The following is an 8,376-nucleotide window of genomic DNA, read 5'->3' as shown; positions in this document are numbered from 1 at the left end:
CACCACTGAAAAAGCACCTTAAACTTCACATGGCCAAGTCACAATTCTTTTTTCCTGCTCCTCTCCCAGTATGTCAGGTCAGAATAGGTGAAGCAGTGGGGCAATAACAAACAACCCCCAAATCTCAGTGACTTAAAACAACACAGGTTTATTTCTTACAGTACAACTTGAATGCAAGTTGGTGAGAAATCTCTGCTCCTCACCATCCTTATTCCAGGACCCAGATGGACACAGCAGCAGCCACCACTGGGGAGAGAGTTCTGGAGGATTTTGCAAGGGAATTTGAATGTTGTGACCCAGAAATGACATATCTCATTGTCAAGAACAAGTCATAAGGCCCCACGTAGGTGAAAAGGGGCCGAGAAGAGGGGAGAACCAGAGTATTTGTTGAACACCAATACCACATACTCTTCTCCATCTCAAGAAAAGGCATCCTTTTATGTTCATAATGTTAGGTTCATTAAAAAAAAGAGAAATCAAGAAAAGGCACCATTATACACCAAGTTATGCAAGCCAAGAAAAAAATTTGTTGTTCCTCATAGTCTTTCTCTTATTCCTAATGTCTAATCTGCCAGCAAACCTTTTTTTTAAATTTATTTTTAATTTTTGTGGGTATGTAGTAGGTATATATATTCATGGGTTACATGAGATCTTTTGATTCAGCCATGCAATGCATAATTATATCAGAGTAAATGGCGTTATCTGTCACCTCAAGAATTTATCCTTTTGATATGGTATAGCTGTGTCCCCACCCAAATCTCACCTTGAACTGTAATAATCCCCATGTGTCAAGGGTGGGGCCAGGTGGAGATAATTGAATCCTGGGGGTGGTTTCTCCCATACCGTTCTTGTGGTAGTAAGTCTCACGAGATCTGATGGTTTCATAAATGGGAATTCCCCTGCACGAGCTCTCTTCTCTGCCGCCATGGAAAACATGCCTTTGCTCTTCTTTAATGTTCCGCTGTGATTGTGAAGCCTCCCCAGCCACGTGGAACTATGAGTCCATTGAACCTTTTTCTTTATAAATTTCCCAGTCTCAGGTATGTCTTTATTAGCAGTGTGAGAACAGAATAATACACCTTTGTCTTACAAACATTCCAATTATACTTTTAGTATGTACAATTAAATGCACAATTAAAATGTACAATTCAATTATTTTTGACTACAGTTGCACTGTTGTGCTAGCAAACACTAGGTGTTACTCATGATTTTGGTACTCATTAACCATCCACTTCCCCTCCACTCCCCAACTACTCTTCCCAGCCTTGGGTAACCATCCTTCTACTATCTCCATGAGTTCACTTATTTTAATTTTTAGCTCTCACAAGTAAGTGAGAACATGTGATGTTTGTCTTTCTGTGCCTGGCTTAGTTCACTTAACATAATGATCTCCGGTTCCACTTACGTTGTTACAATACCAGCAAGTCCTGTCAGCCCTACCTCCTTTCTCTACCCCTACCTACTATTCTGTTCCCAAACACCATAATGTTGCACTTGGACTACCGAAATTTCCTGATCACTGGTCTCCCTGCTTCTGATCGCATACCTCACCCACACATCTGATTTCCACCCAGCATCTGTGGTTGGCTGATTAATGCCACCCCGCTCTGAAATGTCCACTTCCTAATTTCTAGGAAATGTCCACTTCCTAATCTCTAGGACCTGTGAATATGTCATGCTCCTTGGCCAAAGGGCCTTTGCAAATGTGATGACAATTATGAACCTTGAGATGAGGGAGATTATCTTCTATTATCTGGTGGTTCCAATCTAACACACACCAGTCCTTAAAAGTGGAGACTGTTTCCCAGCTGAAGTCAAGAAGATGCGGCAGAGAAGAGACAGAAGGAATGTGGCAGTGTGAAGCTTGACACCCTGTTGGTGGTCTTGAGATGTAGAGGGCTATGGAGCAAGAACCTCTTGAGGAGCTAAGGGTGGTCCCTAGCTGAGAGCCAGCCAAGAAATGAGAACCCTGGTTCTTCAACTGAATGAGCCTGGAAACAGACTCATCCCTGGAGCTTCCAGAAGGAAGCCTAGGTTTCATCTTCCTGGATTCTGTGCAGAGGACACAGTCACTTCCTGCTCTACCTGGACTTCTGATTACAAAACTGGAGACCACGTTTGTGATGTTTTAAGCTGCATGTTTTTGGTCACTTGATATGGCAGCAATAGAAAAATACAGTATTCACAGACATGCTGTTTGAAACACAAATGAGATAATGTCACTACCCTGCTCAAAATCCTCCATTTTTGAATCACATCTGGGAACAAATTCAACTTCTTCATGGTGGCATGTGTGGTCTGCCTTCTGCATCCTTCTCCTACTCTCTCCTCTCCTGTGTGCTGCATCTGACAGGCGCACCAAGCTCCTTTCTGCCCGGGACTTTGTGATACTGGCTCAGCGGCCTGGAGCCTTCTTCCCTCCAATCTTAGTATAGCGTGATTCTTCTGGGTGTAGTCATTGAAATTTTAGCCTAAACATCTCCTCCAAGAAGGCTTTCTGAGCACCCAAACCCAAGGAGCCACCCACTCATACTCTATCATAGCACTTTCATTTCTCTTAAAACATTTGGATGTTTTCTGTTATTTTTTTATCTGTTGTCTGTATCCTCTACTAAAATGTAAGCTCAATGAGAATATGGAATGTCTTAGACACTAATGTATTCCCAAGGCCTTTTAGGTCTCAACAAATATTAATTGAATAAATCTAATTACTAGGATATCAGATTAAGCCTTACCTAAAGGCCTAAAAAAGTTAAATGTGCTAAAACATTCCCTTTATGTAAGACAACTTGGGTTAGGTTTTCTGAAACTTGTGTAAATCAAACATAGAATTCTAAGGCCCCCCAACCACCTGAATGGACCCCTCTTTCGGCCAAAGGCATTCTGAAGTTAACCTGAAAAGCTAGTTCAGGCCATGATGGGAAGGGGGAACTAGACATGCTTCATTACACCCTCCGTACTTTGAGAATTATGGATAGAACAGACTCTTTAAGTCTGATAAGAAACATTTACAATCTACTTTCTCTGAAGCCTGCTACCTAGAGGCTTCATCTGCATGATAAAACCTTGGACTCCACAGTCCCTTACTGTAACTCAGACACTCCTTTCTATTGACAGTAACTCTTTCTGCCAATCAGAAAAATCTCTAAATCTACCTATGACCTGGGAGCCCCCCACTTTGAGTTGTCCCACCTTTCTGGACTCAACCAGTGTACATCTTACATGTATTGACTGATGGCTCGTGTCTCCATAAAGTGTATAAAGCTAAGCTGCACCCCGACCACCTTGGGTACATGTCATCAGGACCTTCTGAGGCTGTGTGTCATGGTGTGTCCTTAACATTGGCAAAATAAACTTTCTAAATGAAGACTTATCTCAGATACTTTTGGTTTACACTTGCAACTTGAAATTTCCTAAATGATACACCCTTGGCTTTCCCTTAGAGGTCATCACAACCATTTCAATTCAGTGCAATAATAGGATATTTTGAATTCATGTTTATATCATAAACCTAACCTCACGCCCTTTTCTCACCTCTTCCTCTGGCATACAGTAGGTACTCAGTAAGTTCTCACTGAAGAAACCATTGAGTTACATGATGGCCTAGGAAAGGTTGTGTTCATAATTTTCATAATCTACCAGGCTCTTACAGATATTCAAAGATTCTGAAACATTTTCTATTAAACAAAAAGGCTGCCCACAAAGACAGCACAGTAACAGTACAGCAGGTCCCCTAACAATGGTCTTGTCTATTTGTGCTAAACTATTAATTATCAGTAACCCCCAAAGCACCTTCCTACAGAGTGAATCTAGTGTGATATCAGGTGTTGTAAAAAACAAAAAATAATAATTAACAGCAGTGAGTGCCAAATGAGCAAAACTTATGTAAATAATCTTAATAGAAATGAGAGATAATTGTTCACAGGTGTCATTTCCTGAGAGAAAACATATACCTTTTCTTGCAAGAGAAAATGCTAATAGTTTCATTAAATTTATGAGCCTTAATTAGCTCACTGCAGTTCTAATTACCGGGCTAGTCCTGAAATCATGTTCCTTCACTCCTTTCCCTTTCTTAAGCAGATTCACGCACAATCAGCCCCTTCTACTTCTTTATGAATATGTGCACCTTGGCAGGGCTTTGGCATTTATCTTCAACAATGATAATGTCTCCTCTAAGAACATCCAATCAATCAGTCTCTCTTGGTCTTTGTCCATGGCTCTATTTTTCTGTCTCTCTTCCTCACCCACACAGAGACACAAACACAAATCCATTTCCTTGTGTTGCAAATACACACCTCAGGAATTACTAAGAAACTAATTTATCTATAAAACTGTTCTCTTAATCTCCTCCTCAGTCCTTGAAGTTTTCTTTTTTCTTTTTCTTTTTTCTTTTAAAGATATTTTCTACAGCAAGAATAGTTAACATAAAATTACTAAGGGCTCTTTAGTATCTGTCAGACTCACCTGTAACTTTGCTCTTCATGCTTTTCTCTTTCACATTCTAATTTTGAAGACGACTGTGATAATAATCCTGCAGCTTTCATCTAATGTACTTACCATGTGCTAGATATTGGGCCTAGTGCTTGAAATGTCATCTCATTTAATCCACCCCACAAACCAATAGGTATATTATGATTACACCTCCATTTACAAAAGAAGACATGAAGCTAAGAATATAAGTAGCATGCCCAAAGTCATACAGGCCCATTCTCTTTCCTCTCCTTGTGGGACTCCAGTACCACTTAGAGAATGGCATAAAATATACCAAAATATACTCCATGCTCTCCTTTTTCTTTTTAAATAAAAAACAGGGCTGGGTGCGGTGGCTCATGCCTGTAATCCCAGCACTTTGGGAGGCCAAGGCGGGCAGATCATGGAGTCAAGAGATCGAGACCATCCTGGCCAATATGGTGAAACCCTGTCTCTACTAAAAATACAAAAATTAGCTGGGCATGGTGGGCAGCTGTAGTCTCAGCTACTCGGAGGCTGAGGCAGGAGAATCACTTGAACCCAGGAGGCAGAGGTTGCAGTGAGCCAAGATCTTGCCACTGCACTCCAGCCTGGCAACAGAGCGAGACTCCATCTCAAAACAACATAACACGACACAAAACAAAACAAAAAAAACGGGTCTCACTATGTTGCCCAGGCTGGTCTCAAACTCCTGAGGCCCAACCGATCCTGCCTTGGCCTCTCAAAGTGCTGGGATTATAGGTGTGAGTCACCACACACAGCCTTTCCTTTGTTTTTCAACTTCTCCCCAACCCACAATATTTTAGTCTGGATATTTTCTTCTAACCTATTGTCCAGTTGATCAACTCTCTTCAGCTGTGTCTAACCAAACAGTGAACACTTAATTCATTGCATTTTTCAGTTCTAGCATTTCCATTTTGCTTTTATAAAGTTTTCAGTTATTCACCTAAATTCTCCTCGTCATTTAAAGTCTTAAATATGATAAACATAGTTATTTTAAAGTCTATGCTTCAGGCTGCAATATTTGATTTGCCTGTGGCACTGTTTCGACTTCAATTCTGTTTCAGTGATGTTTTTTGTTTTTGTTTTTTTGAGACAGGCTCTCACTCTTGTCACCAGGCTGGAGTATAGTGACATGATCATGGCTCACTGCAGCCTCGATATCCCAGGCTCAGGTGATTCTCACACCTCAGCCTCCTGAGTAGCTGGGATTACAGGCGCATGCCACCACACGTAAGTTTTTGTATTTTTTGTAGACACAGAGTTTCGCCTTGTTGTCCAGGCTGCTGTCAAATTCCTGGGCTCAAGTGATCCTCCCTTCTCGACCTCCCAAAGTGCTGGGATGACAGGTGTGAGCCACCACACCTGGTCTCAGTTTTAAAAAATTATTCCTGATTATTTTATTGAGTGCTACATTGTGTATATAAAAAGTGTAAAGACAATTTGAAGCCATGAATAAGGCTATCATCCTTCATAGCAGATTTACATTTGTTTCTGGCAGGCAATTAGGATAACAGCCTCTACTCCCAGGATAAGGTATAGTCTCTCCAGAGTCTCAGCTGAATGCCTGGGAGATTCACCGTGGTCTCTCAGCCCCAGCTGGACCCAAATTCCAGTGTCTCCTCGGGATTGTGTAACCTCTGAAATTTCTGTTCAGCTCTGCCACTGACCAGATGTTCTCTGCTAAGCCTCTGCAGGCTAGGAACTGACCAAGGACCCAATGGGAAATTCTTAGGTTTTCTTTATTCCAACTCCCTCCTCTCTGGTGCTCTGCCCCTCCAACCCCTGCCAAACCCCAGCCACCTTAGCAGCTATCAACTCCAATCTGCTTCCTCCAGAAAGCCTGACATACTCTGCTTGGGCTCCATTTTCCTGTGCCACAGTTTGGAAAATCCTCTAAGGGAGAAAGCCTGGGTAACCCTGGGATTCACCTTGTGTTTCTCCTTTCTGTCAAAGTTTACAAAAGCCCTATGTTAACCATTGCCACTCAGTTATCGCCAGGCCCTATTCTTTTATTTTTAAATTTTTTTTAAGAGACAAGGTCTTGCTCTGTTGCCCAGGCTGGAGTGCAGTGATGCAATCATAGCTCACTGCTGCCTCAAACGCCTAGGCTCGAGGGATCCTCCCACCTCAGCCTCCTGAGTAACTGGGACTACAGGTGTGTGCCATCACTCATGGCTAATTTGAAAAATATATATTTTGTAGAGATGGGGTCTTGTTATGTTGCCCAGGCTAATCTTGAACTCCTGACCTCAAGTGATCATTCTGCCTTGGCCTCCCAAAGCACTGGGATTACAGGTGTGAGATACCATGCCTGGCCCAGACCCTGTTCTTTTAAACTGTCTGTGGTAGGAAGAATTCTAAGATGGCCCCCAAGATTCCCACTGCCTGAACAACATGCCCTGCAGAGCCCTTCCCCTTAAGTGTGGATGAGCCTATGAATATAAATGCCACTCCTATTTAGGTAATTAGGCGAGGCTATATAGCCAAAGCGAAAGGATTCTGCAGATGTAATTCAGGTCACAAACAAGCTGATTTTGAGCTAACAAAAATGGAGATTATATTGGGTGGGTCTGACTTAATCCAGGTGAAAAACTTTTTTTGTTTTTTGTTTTTTTTTTGAGATGGAGTCTCGCTCTGTTGCCCAGGTTGGAGTGCAGTGGTGCGATCTCAGCTCACTACAAGCTCCACCTCCCGGGTTCATGCCATTGTCCTGCCTCAGCCTCCTGAGTAGCTGGGACTACAGGCACCCACCACCATGCCTGGCTAATTTTTTGTATTTTTAGTAGAGATGGGGTTTCGCCATGTTAGCCAGGATGGTCTCAATCTCCTGACCTTGTGATCCATCCGCCTCGGCCTCCCAAAGTGCTGGATTACAGGCGTGAGCCATCACGCCCGGCCGAAAAACTCTTAAAACAGTAACTGGAGAAATGCTTTCTGATGGCCTTGAAGAGGCTAACGGCCATGCTGTGAATCGCCTAGAGAGGGGTGGCCTCTAGGAGCTAATGGCTTCAGTCCCACAGGCATAAGGAATTTAATTTTGCCACAAGCTTGCGTGAACTTGGAAGAGGTCCTGTAACTCCAGATGAGAAAGCAGCCCGGCTGATGCCTTGATTGCAGCCTTGTGAGACAGGAGAGGACCCAGCTAACCTATGCTTCAGCTCCTGATCCACAAAACCTTGAGATAATAGATGTGTGTTGTTTCAAGCTGCAAAGTTTGTGGTGATTTGTTATGTAGTAATAGAAAACTGATACACTCTCTGTGTTATTTTGTTGTTAAAGTTGGACTAGCTTTCCTAAAACTTGGGGTTCTCCCTATTCTATGGCTGAGACAATGTGAACTTGGGAGTCATCCCCTTTAAGAGTGAGAAAGAATCTGGCTGTGCACCCTTCTTGTCCAAATGTCCTTTGCAACCTTTGAACCCCATGCCAGAACTTTCATGGGTTTTGTCTATTCAAGTTTTCAACTTCTTTTTCAGGCCACATTGACATTTTCTATTTTGTTAGAAAGTCACCCATTTCCTATAGGTTTTTATTTATTTTTGTTACAGAATTGCATATGTTATCCTCATATAATTATTATTATCCCTGATTCTGGAATTATATATTTTACATTTCTACTGTTGTATATTTTTGCTATTTTGTCTTAATCAGGTTGGCCCAGTGTTTAACTGCTTTATTTTAAAATAACTGAATTTTGAATTTATTTATCCTTTCTACTATTTGTTGCATTGATTGATTTCAGCTATCTCCTAAATTTTATCTTCCTAGTTTTGCTCCTAGTTTCAGTCTGTTTCGTTGGGTCTAATTTCTCTCTTTTCACTATATAAAATTTCCAAACTAGCTTAAGCCATATCTTTTCATTGTTAATTTGTTTCATCTAGATGCCCCACAAAATTTTGACAC

The sequence above is a fragment of the Pan troglodytes genome, chromosome 20, assembly GCF_028858775.2.
Source record: "Pan troglodytes isolate AG18354 chromosome 20, NHGRI_mPanTro3-v2.0_pri, whole genome shotgun sequence".
NCBI lineage: Eukaryota > Metazoa > Chordata > Mammalia > Primates > Hominidae > Pan > Pan troglodytes.
This window is presented reverse-complemented; position numbering follows the sequence as displayed.